Genomic DNA, 18,123 nt, shown 5'->3' with positions numbered 1-18,123 from the left:
TAGAAATGAGAAAAGTGAGGCTCCGACCTCACAATGCCACTCACTTGTCGTCACAAACTTGGAATCACACAGATCTTCATACAGGTTGGAATTCCGCAACCGTCTCGCACCCTCGTCCACGCAGCCCCAAGCCCTCCCGGGCTTCCTCCCGCACCCCTGCCCCCATCCACCCGGGCTGGAAACGCCGCGCGTCACAGAAGCCGCTTAACCTCCCTTGCAGCCTCCCGCGCCCCGTTGCAGGAGCAGGGAAGACTCCCTTTCAGCCTCCCTGCCACGCTCGGAGCCCAGAAATGAGACCCCACACCCAGATCGGCGGTTCGCAGAAGGGACAGCAAACTCACCCGCAAACAAAGACGACGATGGCGAGCCAGCGAGTACGCGCCTGCGCACTGCTCAGGCGGGCCAAGGCTCCCAGAGGCCTCTGGGCTCGCCGGCCCCGGCTCCCGAACGGACGCGAGCCGTCGACACTGGCTCGTCGGCTACGGTTGTGACTGTGGACTACATTTCCCAGAAGTTTCGAGCGCTTCGCTCGCCCTTTACTCCGCGAGAGCTGGTGGGACCGGATCCTTGGTATGGGGTGGGTTGTAAGTCGAGTCGCACAACTCAGGTAACGCTACCTGTTTCCTTTCGGGAAACTAGCGTGGTGCGCTCCGGGTTACCACCAGCTCAGTTCAAGCACGCCGCCCTGACTCTAACATGGGATGGCGGTGCGAAGTGTCGCGCGAGGAACAAAAGAAGACTCGTAGTGGCCGTTAAAGACAGGTGGAAGACAGACACCTGGCCCCACGCCTGCCGGGAGCCATCTTGGCCGCCAGTATGGCGTCGAACTACATTTCCCAGAGGGCACCGCGGCCACCGCTGTTTTCTTCTGTCTCCGCCCCCAACGTGGCTAAAGAGTCTTCTCTACTGGCCTCCGTGCTGCTTAACACTGGCTGCTAGTACTGGGGACGCTTTTTGGTGTAGTCCAGAGCCGTACGCGGGGCCAAAGAAAATTAAGTCTGTTGAGGCGGAACTGGCTGAGCTGGGGCGGTTGTGAAACTTAGTGTCATTATGTCGCAGGGGTGTGAAAGTGTTACCGTGCCTCATTGTATGCGGAGGTGAGGCACCTTAAGCTGGTTGTGATGGTCTCCACAGAGTCCGCTAAGGCCTGGACTGTGTGCGGGGTCTCCCTCTAAGAGTGTGTCCCTGTACTGGGTAGGTGAACGTACTGTGGGCTTTTTTTCTGCTTTGTGTGCACGGATTGGGAGCTCCCATGGGGCTGTCACCCCAGCACTGGATGGGAGGGCTTATGGCTTAGGCAGGTGCGTGGCTGCAGCACTGGATTTGGGGAGACTATCGGTGGAGAGTCATATAGCCATATATAGGAGGCGAGGACAGGAAAGATGCTGGCAGTAAAACGCTGATCTTTTCTGTGACACTGGATTTGAGATGGAAGCCCCCACTCACCGCTGAGCATTCCCCCCTCCCCACACACACACAAACACAGGAGGGATGGACAGGACTAAGGTGGGGGTGTGCTGGGGAGATGCTCAGAGCTGGAGAGCATGCAGGAGGCACGGGATTACCGTGGCCCCACCTCGTCACCCCCAAACAGAACGAAAAAGGATCTTGTCCTCTGCATGTCTCTCTTCTCAGAAGCTGCTGGCCAAAGTTGAAAGAACTAAAGACATTTGAAAGACATGTTCAAAGTACCTTGGTCTTTTCTTTGATTCGGAAAGACTATTATTCATAAAGTATATATATATATATATATATATATATATATTGCTTTTTGGGTCACACCCGGCAATGCACGGGTGCACGGGAGTTATTACTGGCTCATGTACTCAGGAAATACTCCTGGTGCTCAGGGGACCATATGGGATGCTGGGAATCGAACCCGGGTCGGCCTTGTGTAAGGCAAACGCCCTACCCACTGTGCTATCACTCCAGCACCATAAAGATACTTTTTTTCCTTTCTTGGCAAATGCTGAATTCTCACTGAAAGTTGCTTCCTTGCCCTCCCTAATTTTCCTGTACTAAGATAGCAAATGTTTATCCTGTGTAGAAATCAATACGGGGAAAACAGCCCATTTATCTTGTGCACAAAATATTATGGCTTTACATAGATACAAACATGTAGGGCCATATACATGTATGTATATATATATATAATTTTTTTTATTAATCTGAGTGATAAGGTAACATCCATATAATTGAGGGGGGTAGGAGGAAGGGGGCAGCTGTGCCTAGCTGTGATTTGGAGGTGGGAATGGGGAGCTTGAGTTGGAACAGAGTGACATACTTGGCCTGACAGTGCAGTGTGGTACTAATGGGGGCAACACAGGAAAACCTGGAGAGAATGCGGTGTGGATGGGGCATCTGGTGTGGAGGATTCGAACCCAGGGCTTGGCACATGTAAGGCAAGTACCCTAGCACTTGAGCTGTAGCCCTTGCAAGAAACTTTTCGGGGTAGGGGGTGGGGTCATTACCTCAATGGTGCTCAGGGTCTATTTCTGAGGTCACTCCTGAACACAGAGATACACTGTGCTGGGGATCAACCAGACTCTGTAAGAAATAGCCACATGTAAGGAAAGTGTGTGTGTTTCTCTACCTGGGTTGACTCCACCTCTAGGGAAAAGACCTTGGCATTCCAAGGTAGAAAAGCAGCCAGCATTCTTCAAATTGGATAGTTTATTCACAATCCATGCAGGGGTTTTTTGCTTTCTGATTTGGTTTCTGGGCCACAACCTGCATTCCTCAGGGCTTAATCCTGGCTCTGCAGTCAGAGATCCTTCCTGGTGGGGCTTAAGGGGTCATATAGGATGCCTGGGATGGACCTCGGTCAGCTGTGTGCAATGCAAGAGGCTTAAACCCTGTAGTATGTCTCCAGCTCAGTGAAGAGAACTTTTTGTTTGTTTTGCTTTTTGGGCCACACCTAGCAATGCTCAGGGGTTACTCCTGGTTCTGCACTCAGGAATTACACCTGGCAGCGCTTGGGGGACCATATGGAATGCCGGGGGATCAAACCCGGGTCGGCTGTGTGCAAGGCCAGTGCCCTATCTGCTGTACTATCTCTCCGGCCTCAAGAATGTTTTATATGCAATACACAATATTCATTTTTGTTTTCTTCAAGGCTTATTTTTTCTACATCCAAAGTATGAATAAGCACTTAGACCTGATTACTGATTTTGACTTAATTCTCTAAACCATTTAAAGTTGAATTACAACTTTAGTGTGATACAATCAAATATAAATATATATTTGATCTTTGCCCCCATTTCTGTTACAGAACCCCTAAACCCCTCCTTAGGAATTTATTAACTGATCAGAACAATAAAGTTGTCTTTTCTTAATTAATGGGGCAATTTGGGGAAAGACTATATCTGAAAAGTTTTCAGATATTGCCAGGGTCCACCCAGGTAATTAGAAGATTGGAGCCTTCATTGCTTGCTCTCCCCCTAACTGGGAAGGGAAGAAGATCTGGGGGATGAATGAGTTGCCTTACTGATGACCAGCGGCTAAATGACTATGTGATGAAATCTCCTGAGAGAACAAGACTGAACAACTCCGAGCTGGTGAATTTGTGGAATGCCCTTCATTTTATTGAGGACAATGAAGCTTCATGTTGTTTGTCTGTACCTGCGTGTTTCTCCTTACCTAGTGCGTTTCTTCCATTTAACTGTTAATGAGTTTCATTATTTTATAACCAACGACTAGTCAAGTAAAAGTATTTGAGTTGTGATTTCTAGCAGCTTACTAAAAACCGAGGAGGAGGATCTTTCGTAAGTCCAAAGCTTTAGAAATAATAAGACAGTGGTCTTCAACCACTGGTCCATGGATCAGTGATGGGCTACATGTGTTGAAAGGTTGAAAACTAACCTAGTCTTCCACCTGGACTATAACTGCTGGTCCATGAAAGAGCAGGTGATGGTCTGCAGGGGTAAAAATGTGGACCAACTCTGGTCCTGAAGATAACCTGCACTTGCAACTGGAACCTGAAGTGGTGTGGGGTGGGGCGGTCATCATAAAGACCTGAGTCCTTCCGAAAGTGCTCACCCTGAGACATGAACTTTCCAACCTGTTTTCTGATAAGACTATTTCATTAGAATAAAGAAATGCTTTTGTTTAAAATCAATACAAGGGGGAACAGACTAGCGAAAATATTTTCTAAAGACAGAATCTGATATTCTGAGATTAAAATGATTTGGGTGTTTCACTCATCTCTCAGGAGTCAAAAAATCAGGCTGAAGATTGGTTTCTCTGGCACAACTGACTATACAGTCTTTCCACATAAATTTTTTTTTCCATGTGAAATTTCTTAGATATGGATTGTGTGACCGAGCATCTGTATTGAGATGCCTGAACTTCCTCCTCTCTTCCTCCCATATCCCTTCTTTTCTGCAATTTGAGGAGCAAACCCAGGTTCTCTCTCCATATACTGATACCAACCTGAAATTCACTCTTCAGAGATGAATATTACTGTCCTTACTGAGAGCAACAGTAGGAATGTACTGGCTATAGAAGGAACACAAGAAATTCCAAGTTTTTTATTCTTAAAAATCAGTGTTATTTTAGAGGGCCAGAATATTAGTACAGTGGGTAGGGCATTTGCCTTGCACACTGCCCACTTTGGTTTGGTCCCCAGATTTGTATATGGTCCCCTAAGCACTGCCAGGAGTGATCAAGGAGCCAAGAATAAGCCTTGAGAACCAAAAGATGTTGACCCAAAACAACAAAATATCAGAGTGTTGTGTGTCTGTGTCTGTGCATGCATGCACAAGGGGAAGAAGGATAGTCACTGGTTGTGCTTTGGGGATCATGTAGTGCTAGGGATCAAATCCAAGCCATATGCAAAGTATGAGCACCAGCCCTTTGAATTATGTCCCTGACCCCTTTTTGAAAATTTAAAATATCTTCTCTTTGGGGAACAACTCTTATTTTTGTTTGGTTTTGGGGCCATACCCAGTGATGCTCAGGGCTTACTCCCACCTCTCTGTTAAGAATCACTCCTGGTAGACCCAGGAGACTATATGGGATGCCAAGAATCAAACCCCAACTTCTGAGTAACTTTGAATTAACAAAAAAAATGGGAGAAATAAAATACCTGGAGAACAACCAAGAAGAAAATATAAGCTACCAGATAATATGGGATCCAAAGGGAAGTCTACTAAGGTAGAGGCCCACATTAAAAAAACAACAATAGGGCTGGAGAGATAGCACAGCGGGTAGGGCGTTTACCTTGCACGCGGCCGACCCGGGTTCAAATCCCAGCATCCCATATGGTCCCCTGAGCATGGCCAGGGGTAATTCCTGAGTGCAGAGCCAGGAGTAACCCCTGTGCATCGCCAGGTGTGACCCAAAAAGAAAAAAAAAAAAAAAAAAAAAAACAACAATAAAACCCTCAAACCATTCAGGCTTATATTTGAAGAGAATAAAAAGAAAAGCAAGAAGGAAATAAGAGTAGAAATAAGAAGAAACAAAATAAGGGCCAGACAGAGAGACAGCTCAGTGAGCCAGTCCAAAGAGGACTTGATCCAGTCCCTGCCCCAGAGCAGTTCCCCACAGCCCCAATTTTTTTTTTTTTTTTTTTTGCTTTTTGGGTCACACCAGGTGATGCACAGGGGTTGCTCCTGGCTCTGCACTCAGGAATTACCCCTGGCGGTGCTCAGGGGACCATATGGGATGCTGGGAATCAAACCCAGGTCGGCCGAGTGCAAGGCAAACGCCCTACCCACCCAGCCCCAGTATTGGTGAGGTAGACCCTGAGCACTGCCAGGCCTGCCCAGGCAAACTTTGTCATGACCCCCCACCAAGAACCAAAAATTTCATTCAAAAGATCAATGAAAGCAAAAACCAGTTCTTTGAAAATACTGATAAATCCCTCATTAGGCTGAACACACACAGAAAAAGAAAAGTTACAAGCAATATTGTAGAAACAAAAGCTTGTAGAAACAAAAGATCCTAAGAATTATTATAAACATCTATATGCAAGCAATTTGAGGAATTTAGAGAAAAATGGACAATTTTTTTATAATCCTATAAATTTCTAAGACTAAACCAGGAAGAAACAATCAGAAAAACAGCATGCTATGTATATAGGAGATCTTGATTTGAGAGAGGAGAGAGAAAGATGATTAATACCATACACAAGTTAATATGGATCAAAGTTTTAGATCCTAATTAAGAAACCAAAGAAACTATAGGTAATACAATTTAGTAGAACCTTTCCACCAGAGTTGTATACAGAGATAATTTTATTTGCAAGGGAAACAAAGGCAAGAATAAACAATTAGGACTCCATCAAATTAAAAGGCAACCTAATAACTGGTGAAGACATTTGCACACTGTACATTTGACAAGAAGCCGATATCCAAAATATATTTTTAAAAAGCACTGAAAAAAAATAAAACAATCCAGCTTTAACATGGTGGTGGTGGGGGAATGATGTATAGACCTGAATAGATGCTTCTCCAAAGATATTCTCACAAATATTTAAAGAAATGATCAGCATTAGTTATTAAGCAAATTAAAGCCATAATGAGATATCACCTCTTATGAGTCAGAATGGCCTATAGCAAAAAGAATATGGTGCTTGATTGGAAATGTTCACTGGTGCAGCCTCTATGGAAAATGTATGGAGATCCATTTAAAAATAAAAATACAGGGCTGTAGCGATAGCACAGCAGGTAGGGCATTTGCCTTGCACTCGGCCAACCCGGGTTCAATTCCCAGCATCCCATATGGTCCCCTGAGCACCGCCAGGGGTAATTCCTGAGTGCAGAGCCAGGAGCAACCCCTGTGCATTGCCAGGTGTGACCCAAAAAGCAAAATAAAATAAAATAAAATAAATAAAAATAGAAGAGCTGAAGCGATAGTACAGTGGTTACCTAGCACATTGCCAAGCCAGGTTCTATTCCTGGCATCCCATATAGTCCCCTGAGCACAGAACTCAAGAACTAATTTCTCAAGTGTTGGATAACATTGGATTGTTCTTGCTCCTTCCGCAGGGAGCTTAGGTTTATTGAATTACTCCCATAACAGTGCCCCTGAGGCACACCCAATTCCATCAAGCACTATTAATCCTACATGCTTTTCTCTTTCTTTAATGTCATTTGCATGATTTAGCAATGACCTCTTTATATAGGCACAGGAAGACAGCTGATGCTATGCTTTGTAACATGGGAGTTAGTTGACTCCAAATAATATTTACTCCTGCAAATCCATCATATTTACTTGACTTAAGCCTCAGTTGCCTTTACTTCCTAACACCCCCAAAAGGAGGGACTGAATGGACCCAGGGCAAGCGTAAGCTCCCCAGACATCAAAAGGAAACAAGCCAAGTGCCATAAGAAGTGTAAGAGCATGGTCATGGAACAAACTTTGTCATGACCCGAAAAGAAGTAACTGAATAAGAACCCTGCTGGAGTTAGGAAAGAGTAACCTGGCCTGAGGACTATAGTCTGAGATATATAGTAAGATGTTCCCAGGAAAAGCCAGCTTTTAAGCTTAATATATCTCTTACTGCATTCATACAAAATGACTAGAAATAGTATAAGAAATAAATTTACTGATTGGTTAAATGGATTACTAGCTGAGGAAAGGAGAAAGCAATACACCCTAGATTGAATCCTGCCCTTGTCTAGAGTGTTGAACCCTCAGACAAGATTTTGTCCTTGGGTTAATCCCTTAGAACTTCCCCTGAACGAGTAGTTTTACCTCTGCTTGTCATTATGACAATGTTGAACCCCACCTATGTGTAACCCCATGCTTCATGATTTCTCTGTAACTACACTGTAAGGGGAAAGAGGGAAATATAAGGACTAGACGAGGACTAAGAAGATAAGGACTAGACTAAAAAGAGGGCTCTGAGGTCTACGAGGAGACTAGGATGATGAAACTATTGGTGCCTGGGACTATGACCAAATCTATGACTACAATTGTGCTGTAAGGGGAGAGATTGGACTAAACTAAGGAGGAGAGAGAAATAAATGAACTATCGACCAGCCTGGGGCCCAGTCCCGTTTCTGCATTCCCCAGTCCTTTGTCCATTGTCGCCATTGTCCAGCCTGGGGAGGCGGCTCTGGGCCACTGAAGGCTCGAGTCCTGTGTGCCTCTGCTTCTTCTTTGAAACTCACACTCAAGGACTAATTTCTGAGCAGAGACCCCTGAGCATTGCCAGGTATGCCCCAAAAACAAAAGAAAAAAAGAATGGCATGACACTTACCTTTATGGTCTTTGTTAATATTTAATAATTTTCCCAGACTTTTATTAGTGTCCTCATCTTAATATTAAAATGATGTCTCACTCTCCAAACACCACATCTTCAATGAAACAAGTGGATTAGGAGTTTAAACAGCTTATAAAAGTCTCCTTCCTGGGGGCTGGAGCCATAGTACAGCAGGTAGGGCGTTTGCCTTGCACGCGACCAACCCGGGTTCGATCCCCAGCATATCCCATATGGTCCCCCGAGCACTGCCAGGAGTAATTCCTGAGTGCATGAGCCAGGAGTAAACCCTGTTCATCGCCGGGTGTGACCAAAAAAAAAAAAAAGTCTCCTTCCTGAGGAAGACATCTGTCCTAGGTGTTGCTGCAACTGAGAAAGACAGCAATTCTGGAAGGATTACAGCTCCATGACTACATCAGAACCCTGTGTGAGCCTGCAGTGATGTCATAAAGAAGCATGTTCTGGCAACCTACCAACTGGTCTGTCCAGGACTTCTAAAGATTTGCTAACGATGAGGAGGTTTCAGAAATCAACAAGGCTGGGGCTGGAGCTATAGCACAGTGGGCCGGGCATTTGCATTGCACGAGGCCAATCTGGGTTCGATACCCAGCATCCCATATGGTTCCCCTGAGCACTGCCAGGGGTAATTCCTGAGTACAGAGCCAGGAATAACCTTGAGCATCCCTGGATGTGACTCAAAAAGAAAAAAAAAAATCAACAAGGCTATGTTTCATTTGCCAGTAATTTAAACCTGAGTATGGGTGAGGATGACAAACATGGGTTTCTGAAGAATTAACTAATGCGAAGTGGGAACTTAAACAAAAATGTCACAGATTAAATAATAGAAAAATAAATCTGTAGGGGCCAGAATTATAGTACAGTGTTTGCCTGGCACACAGTCAACCCAGGTTCGAGCCATGGTATCACATATGGTCCCCTGAGCCTGCCATGAGAAATCCCTGAGTACAGAGTTAGGAATAAGACCTGAACACTGCTGACTGTGGCTAAAAAAAAAAAAAAAAGAAATCTGTAGAAGAATCCCAAATAATATTATAAAGGGTCTAAAAGATGTAGCAGTTCTTACTGGTGAAGGGATGGGTGTTTGATCACTGTGTGACTGAGACTTGATCCTGAAAGCCTTGTTACTGTTCTCATGGTGATTCAATAAAATAAAATAATTAAAAAAAAAAAAAAAGATGTAGCAGTTCTTGTTTGAAAACTGGCATCCTAACCTTATTTTCATTAAGTGAGAGAAGTGTTCACGCACCACCTACCTACAAGTAAATCTATGATCAAAACAAGCTGGGCCAGTGATGAAAAAGCAGGGAAGGTTCTTGCCTTGCACATGGCTGACTGTGTTCAAATTCTAGCACCATGTATTCCCTGAGCTCCACCAGAACTAATTCCTAAGCAGAGTGCCAAGAGTAAGTCAGTAAGCCCTTAGCATTGCTGGGTGTAGCCCCCCTCAAAAAAACCCAAAAACAAAAACTTAAAAGCAAACCATCATGGACATAGAGTGATCCCTGAGCACTGCTGGGTATGCCCCCCATCCCTGTAAAAACAAAACAAAAAACCTCTAAGATAATATTGTAAAAATAAAAACTTAGTGAGGTCTAAGTATAGAGTCTCTAGTAAAGAGTCTAGTAATACAATGTCCCAGGCCTGCATATTCTCTCACCACTCAATGACTCAGAACAATTTCTAATCCTGAAAGCTTCATTCAAAATGTCCCTCTTGGGGGGCCAGACCAATAATACGAGTAGCCCATCTGCCAGGAGTACTCCCTGAGCACAACCAGGTGTGGCCCTAAAACAGAACAGAGTATCCCATTTAGGAGCACTATATTTTGTAACCTTGATCTTTTTTTTCTCTCTCCCTTTTCCCTATTGTTCACATTGAGATAATAAGGGCTGTACACACATGCTAAGTGTGTGTTACTGGCACTTTAATGCCAGTGGTTTGCACATCAGGTAGAAGTGGTGGCTTACGTCACTATGGTGCTCACCAAGGAACTCACTGGAAACCTTGCAATGCCAGGGATCTCAAAGAACAGAATTGCCAGGGACAAACGAGAAAGCTGCCAAGCTGACCACACTCATACATTCAGAAGAACGGGGAATTGAACTCATTCCTTTACACCTTTTTTTCCCTTTTGGAGGGTACAGTCAGTGGTGCCCAGGGCCTACCCTTGGTTCTGTGCTTAGCAATCACTCCTGGCAATGCTCAGTAGATCATATGCAGTGCTTGGAGTCAAACTGGTTCAGCTGCAAGCAAGGCAAATGCCTTGACCCCTGTAATATCTCTCCAGTCACGCAGCCTCATGCTGTCAAGTAGGCACTTTACTGAGTGAACCATGTCCTGGCCCAATGCTGTAGGACCTATGGCTGTGACAAAGCTCTAGCTGGCCTATGATAAAACACGTCTTTGGAGACCGAGGCAGAATGTTCTCAGAAATTCACATACACCCAAGACATATTTTCTCAACCCTGACCCTACCTAAAGCATGCAAACACACAATGGCAAACAGCAGCTATGCTGATATGTCCCACAGGAACAATAAATATTATTAATAAATCACTAAAATTGGGCCACTGGGGAGAAGGAAGGGACGGATATAAGAGGTAGAAACACAGAAATAAACTTTGCCTTGAAGTTCTCCTTGATCTCTGCTGCTTACTTCTTCACATCACCATACCCCAGGTCCCTCGACTCTTTGGGAGGACTGACATATGTTTAAAGGCTGCCTAGATGACTTACAGTGTTAAGGTTTCTCACCAGTACGAATTCTCTGGTGCTCAGTAAGAGGTGAGCTGTGTGAAGGCCATTGCTATATACCACACATTCATCTCACCACTATAAATTCTTTGATGTTAAATAAGGGCCACAGTAAGTCTAAATAATTTCCCACAAGGTTTCTGACCACTGTGAATTCTGTGATATCAAGTTAGTTCACCAACAACTCCAAAAGCTTTTCCCACATTCCTTACATTTGTAGGGTTTCTCACCAGCATGAATTCTATGATGTCTGATCAGGGATGATCTATTTCTAAAGATCTTTCCACAGACCTTGCATTTGTAGGATTTCTTACCAGTATGGAGTCTATGATGTCAATCAAGCTCTCTACAGACTACAAATCCCTTTCCACATTTTACATGTATGAGGTTTCTCACCTGTATGAATTCACTAATGTTCAATAATCATAACATTTACGATTTCTCACTAGTATGAATACTGTGGTATTCAATTACCTGTAAATAAAATCTAAAATCCTTTCCAATTCCTTACATACACTTACGTTTTTCAGTCGTATGAATTTTTAGATGTTAAGTAAGTTGTGTGTACACGCTAAAAGATTTCCCACAGAAAGTACATTCAGGGGGTTTCTAAAATCAAGTATTCTAAGTGGAGTAATTTCCTCAATACTTCAAAAAGTGCTTCCTTATTCCTTACATCTATAGTACTTCTCATCATCATGAATTTTATGGTGTAATTTAAGGTCTTTGTAAAAATGAAGTGCATTCTCATATTCCATATAATGACAAGGTTGCAAATCAGTATATTTAATTGGTAGTTATATGCGTTGTATACTCCCATGGTATTGTAATATTTATTGCATTAAATGGATTTCTCATCACTAAATATGACCTCATCCTCATTAAAGCTTAAGTCACAAATAAAGACCTTTCTATGTCCCTTATATTCACATGACTTCTTGTTATCATGATTTCTCTGATACAATATTAAAAAAACTATGATTTTGGGGGGCTGGAGTGATAGCACAGTGGGTAGGGCGTTTGCCTTGCACTTGGCCGACCCGGGTTCGATCCCCAGCATCCCATATGGTCCCCTGAGCATCTCCAGGGGTGATTCCTGAGTGCAGAGCCAGGAGTAACCCCTGTGCATCGCCAGGTGTGACCCAAAAAGAAAAAAAAAAAAAACCAGAAAAAAACCATGATTTTTTTAAAACTGAGTATTTTTTGTGAGCTGCTTTTCAGTTGACTGAATATCCCACCTCAGGCCCTTGCAATTCAATCTTGCTTTTGTTCTGTAAGTCATTTCTGCAAATGAAGCACACAAAGTGAACATGATTGACACTTCCTATGAGTTCACTCTGAAAACAATAATTCCCTTTGTTATTGTTTTGTTTTGTTTTGAACACTATCAGTGTTCAGAAATTATTCCTGGCTTTGCACTCAAGAATTAGTTCTGGGGGGCTGGAGCGATAGCATAACGGGTAGGGCGTTTGCCTTGCACGCGGCCAACCCGGGTTCGAATCCCAGCATCCCATATGGTCCCCTGAGCACTGCCAGGAGTAATCCCTGAGTGCAAAGCCAGGAGTAACCCCTGTGCATCGTTGGGTGTGACCCAAAAAGCAAAAAAAAAAAGAATTAGTTCTAGTGGTGCTTGGGGTACCATACTCCTATGAAAAACATGAGATTTCTCAAAAAGGTAAGAGCTAAGAATTGAGTTGCATTAAGACCCAGCAACCTTCACTTCTGGGTATCTACCCCAGGACACAAAAACATTCTTTCAAAAGGACATATCAATGCCACTGTTCATTGCATCACTTGGCATAATGAAGCCAACTAGGTGTCCATTAACAAATGAGTAGTTAACAAAGGTGTGGCATATATTCACAATGGAATACCATGCAGCTGCAAGGAACAATGAAATCATGCAATTTGCTGCAATCTGGATGTAACTCGAGGACATAATGTTTGTTTGGTTTTGTTTTGGGGCCACATATGGCTGTGCTCAAGGCTTACTCCTAGCTCTGCACTCAGGAAACACTCCTGGCAGGACTTAGTTTGGAACTCTATGGGGTGCCAGGAATTGAACCCAGGTTGGTCACATGCAAAGCAAGCACCCTACCCAGTGTACTATTGCTCCGGCCGTAGGAGATTGTAGTCATCCTGCAATCATGAGAAGACCTGGGAGCAGGAAGACTCTAATGCAATCTAGGGCTGATAGCTCAAAAATACGCATGCAGGGGCTGGAGTGATAGCACAGCAGGTAGGGCATTTGCCTTGCACGCGGCAGACCCAGGTTCGATTCCCAGAATCCCATGTGGTCCCCCAAGCACTGCCAGAAGTAATTCATGACTGCAAAGCCAGGAGTAACTCCTGAGCATCACCGGTGTGACCCAAAAAGCAAAAAAGAAAACCGCACACAATGGATAAGCTGGGAGATACCATTCACGTGGGTTACAGACTGCTGATCATATGACAAAGCATATTGAGGGAATAATGACTATATATATGGCAGAGAGCGATGCACTACATGTGGATCACAAGACATTAAGAGGAAGGTGAAATCAATGGTTTACATGAACTACATGGGACCGAGTGTCACGAGATGTCACGAGATTTCTATGAGCTAATACAGAAGTGGAACAATGAGCTTTACAGATACCACACGTGTTGGTTCCCCCTGCTTCAAGCCCCAGCTGCCGGCAGTTGCAAGGCCATGAAGCCATGACAATTGTAGGGGCAGGGGGATGTCTGTTCCCTTGGCAACAGCTCACCCTCTTTTAAGCCAGGTGCTTGGAGCTTTCTCACAAGCACAAAAGACCAGGTGTTCAGGGAGCTGCACTAAGAACTCCAACAGGAGAATATAATGTTAAGTGAAGTCAGAAAGACAAAAACAACATGATTTCATTAATCTATGGTATACAGAATAACTAAATGAGGGAATGCAAAATATTAAAGAGAGATACTTAAGATAACCATTGACCTCAGAGTGTAGGAAGGAGAAAGACAGGGAAGGAAAGTAATGGGGGTAAGGGGGGTCAGAGTGAGAGTACAGAGGAACTATCAGTATAAAGACACTGGGTGAGGGAAATGGATACTGATGGTGGGACTGGTGTAGAAGATTGTATACCTAAAACACAACTATAAAAGCTACGTAAATCACAGTACTTTATTTTAACAAATGTTTTGAATCTATCCAGGAATATAAAAAAAGATAGCAAGTGTGTTCATCTAAAGATCCATTTTGATTACATAGTTGTTGACAAAACAATGAATATATTGGTGTGTTAAACATCATTTAGAAAATAGACAGGCCTATATTCTGTGTTGCTTAGCCACAAACCTCTCTGGAAAGTTAAAAACTATAAGGGAAAAGCTACTCACTAGGGCTAATTTTGGGTAGGATGATTCAGAAAGAAGAAAGTGATCACACAGGAGACAGGATTATTAACTTACATGGTCCATAATTAGATCTACGAAGAACTGGTCAGGGAACTTCATTTTTGACGGGAGAACATGAGGAATTCCAAGGATTTGTTCCTAAGTGAAACTGGTAAAAAAAAAATTATAGGTAGGAAACAACAGCCATTTAATTACTGGAAATGACATCAAGAACATATAGCAAAAGAATAAATCCATTTCTTTTCTTGACCCAAGTTCAAGAAAATCTACTGAAACTTCAAAACTGTGAGAGTATGTAGTAACCCTGGCATTCCCTTGCCCATCCCATCTTAGTGAAAAAGAAAATTATTCCAAACTGGCACAGCCAAGAACATAGGCTTCCTCACCATCCTTCAACCCCTGTCCCTAGTGAGAGAACTATATTATTGGGAAAATTAGGACAGAGGCATTTCTGTTTGTCTCTTTTTAAACCACACCCAGTGGTGCTCAGGGCTTACACCTGGCTCTTCGCTCATGGATCACTCTGGTGGGCTCAGAAGACCATATGGGAAACCAGGGATCAAACCAGGGTCAGCCGCACACATCTCAAACACCCTACTGCTGGTATTACTCTAGTCCCTACAATTGATTTCTTTTATATAAGAGATTTTTTTTTGGAAATTTTTTTTTCTTTTTGGGTCACACCCAGAGATGCTCAGGGGTTACTCCTGGCTCTGCACTCAGGAATTACTCCTGGCGGTGCTCGGGGGACCATATGGGATGCTGGGAATCAAACCTTGGTCAGTCGCATACAAGGCAAACGCCCTACCCGCTGTGCTATTGCTCCAGCCCCATTTTTGGAAATTTTTAAGACTACACATTATAGATGATTTGAAAATAAAACTGTACCAAATAATGTTTAAAGAAGTATTGCCTTCGTATATACCTCAAATAATATTCTTATTCTATAAACCTCCAAAACAAAAGATTTCCTTATTTTTGGAAACAGCTCTAAACTATCTTAACGTATAATTTGCCCTAAGCATTGAACTCTTTGTTACAAGTCACCACATAAAATTGAGCTATTTCTGCATCATGAGATGCTTAGACAAAAGTCCCCCAGTGGGCTGATAAAGTTAAGTAGTTATAAAATCTAAAGTAGGGAGGACATTTCATATTTGATGAGGCATTGGAAAAGATAAGGATCTGTCTTCATAATCTCTCTTTTCTCTCTCTCTCTCTCTCTCTCTCTTTCTCTCTCTCTCTCTCTCTCTCTCTCTCTCTCTTGCTCTCTCTCTCTCTCTCATTTTCTTGTTTTGGGGCCTAACCCCTCCATGTGTGCCTGCCCTGTCACCCCCCCCACACCCCTGCAAAAAAAAAAAAAGAACTCTTTGGAGAGCTGGAGAGATAGTACAGCAGGTAAGACACTTGAGTTGCACACGGCCAACTCAAGTTCATCCCCTGAGCAGAGTCATGAATGGTCCCAAGACCCATCAGGAGTGATTCCTGAGTGCAAGGATTAAACCCTGAACACTGCCAGATGTCACCCCAAAACAAAGACAAACAAAAAAGAAAGCAAACAACTCTTTGGAGGAAGGAACCCTGTTCTTGGTGCCTCAAATTAATACCTTTCAAGATCCTGACTTGGAGGTAAACCCAACTTTAAGATTTGTTAGGAAAACCTAACAAATAAATAAAAGTCTGCTTTCTTCCTTGGAACTTCTATTCTAGTCTCATATATTCAGTTTCCCTTGACAGTCATTTCCATACAGCTTGCATTTCTGCATGGAAATGACAGAGGCAGAGAAGAAACTCCCATGCCAAGAAACCATAGAACTTACAAGCAGTTCCAGAATAGACTATGCTTAAGTACTGTGTGGTTACTGGTAATCAAGCCTGAGGTTGGGCAACTTACACAATGAGCCCTGCTGAAGGACACAGAAGCTAACAAGGACCTGGGAATATTTGAAAGAAACAGGCAGGCAGGGGTGTGTGTGGGGAAGCGGGGACAACGAATCAGATCACAGATTCTTCCAAAACTGCAAAACTGAAACTCTGCTCTCTAACAGTAAATAAACTCACAAATCTACATTAGACTAATCTTTTATTTATCTCCAGTCAGTCACACCCCACAGCCACAGTGACCACAGTACAACAAAAGGCCCAGAGCCAGGGAGACCTCAACATACACGTACACATACACACACATTATGTACACTCTTGTAATCACACACTGGTATACTATTATAGTCACACACATATAGACACTCATACAGTCACACTATGACATGTAGTCTGATAATCACATACACTAATACACACATTAACACACATACACTTACAATCACACACCGAGATTACACACTGACACACTTGTAGTCAAACTTACAGTCATGCTCATATGCTCTTATGCTTATATGCTCATTTGCTCTGATATACACACTGATATACACAGTAATAATCACACACCATGACATGTACATAATCCGATAATCACACACTAACATACTCATAATCAATCACATTGACATATACTGACATAAACCACACACATGAACACTCATAATCAGTCACACTGACATCACTGTATCACTGTCATCCCATTGTTCAGCAATTTACTTGAGCGGGCACCAGTAACATCTCTTTTCCTCTCAGCTCTGAGATTTTAGCAGCCTCTCCTTACTCATCTTTCCCAACGACTGGAGGCTCTTTCAGGGTCAGGGGAATGAGACCTATCGTTACTGTTTCTGGCATATCGAATACGCCACGGGTAGCTTGCCAGGCTCTGCCTGTGCGGGTGGAATACTCTTGGTAGCTTGCCAGGCTCTCTGAGAGGTATGTATATACCTGTTAACTGTATTTTGGATATGAATACACCCCGGGGGGCTTGCCAGGCTCTCCCGTGCAGGCAATAAACTTTTGGTAGCTTGCCAGGTTCTCCAAGAGGGAGAACTAGGCTATCAGATGTCACATGTATATGTGTCACATATGTGTCACATGTGACAATGTATATCACACTGATATACACAGTCTTAATAATTATACACTAAAATACAGACACTGAACTCCAGTGTGTGCCTTATTAACACACTTATAATCACACACTGACATACACCGACACACCTATAATCCGCACAGGCAGTCACACTGACTTACACGTAGTCTAATAGTCATACTATGTCAGTATTTGACTCTTCTCACACAGACACAATCACATACACTAACATACACACATGCTCTTTAATCATACACACTGACATTCACGTACACACTGACACACACAATTACACAGACACATAGACATACGTTCTTATAATCACGCACACTGACATTTACGTACACATGACACATTTATCACACAGACATACACATACTCTTATAATCACACACTCACACGCACATGCACACTGACACACATAAGCATATACACTGACACGCATATACACTCTCTAGAGATACACTCTCTAGCGACGCCCCATACCGACGCGTTCCGAAACCGCACACGCCCCCAAGAGCCCCTCGGCCGGGGACACAGACGCCTGAGGCTCCAGCCTCCCCTCGCCCCATCCCTCCGGGCCTCGCAGCCTCACGCGACGGGTCCCTCAACTCACCAGACAGAAAACGATGACCGCCGGCTAGCGGCAGCGGACCCAGAGAGCGACGCCCATTAGGTGGCCAGGATGCGAGCGAGTCGAATCCTAGCGGGAAACGCGAACCCTGTGACACAGGCTGACGCGGGCGGAGTCGGCTCGGCACGCGCGCTCGCCTCCCGCTGCCCCGTAGGC

General features: G+C 43.8%; 1 protein-coding gene across 3 annotated transcripts in view; it reads right to left on the bottom strand.

The window, feature by feature from the left end:
- ZNF260 (zinc finger protein 260) overlaps window positions 1-18,097 on the bottom strand; it is a 44,329-nt gene extending 26,232 nt beyond the window's left edge. The window contains exons 1-2 of one of the 3 annotated variants that reach the window (XM_055145156.1): window positions 17,950-18,097; window positions 14,414-14,507 (exon numbers count right to left, since the gene is read on the bottom strand). The gene's annotated coding sequence lies outside the window, so the exon portion shown is untranslated. The other 2 variants (XM_055145155.1, XM_055145157.1) reach the window with 2 other exon arrangements.
- Between the last annotated feature and the right edge of the window lie 26 nt (window positions 18,098-18,123).

Source organism: Sorex araneus, chromosome 8 (genome assembly GCF_027595985.1).
Source record: "Sorex araneus isolate mSorAra2 chromosome 8, mSorAra2.pri, whole genome shotgun sequence".
NCBI classification, from domain to species: Eukaryota; Metazoa; Chordata; class Mammalia; order Eulipotyphla; family Soricidae; genus Sorex; species Sorex araneus.
Note: the sequence above shows the minus strand (reverse complement) of the source record. Positions and strands in the feature narration are given on the sequence as shown.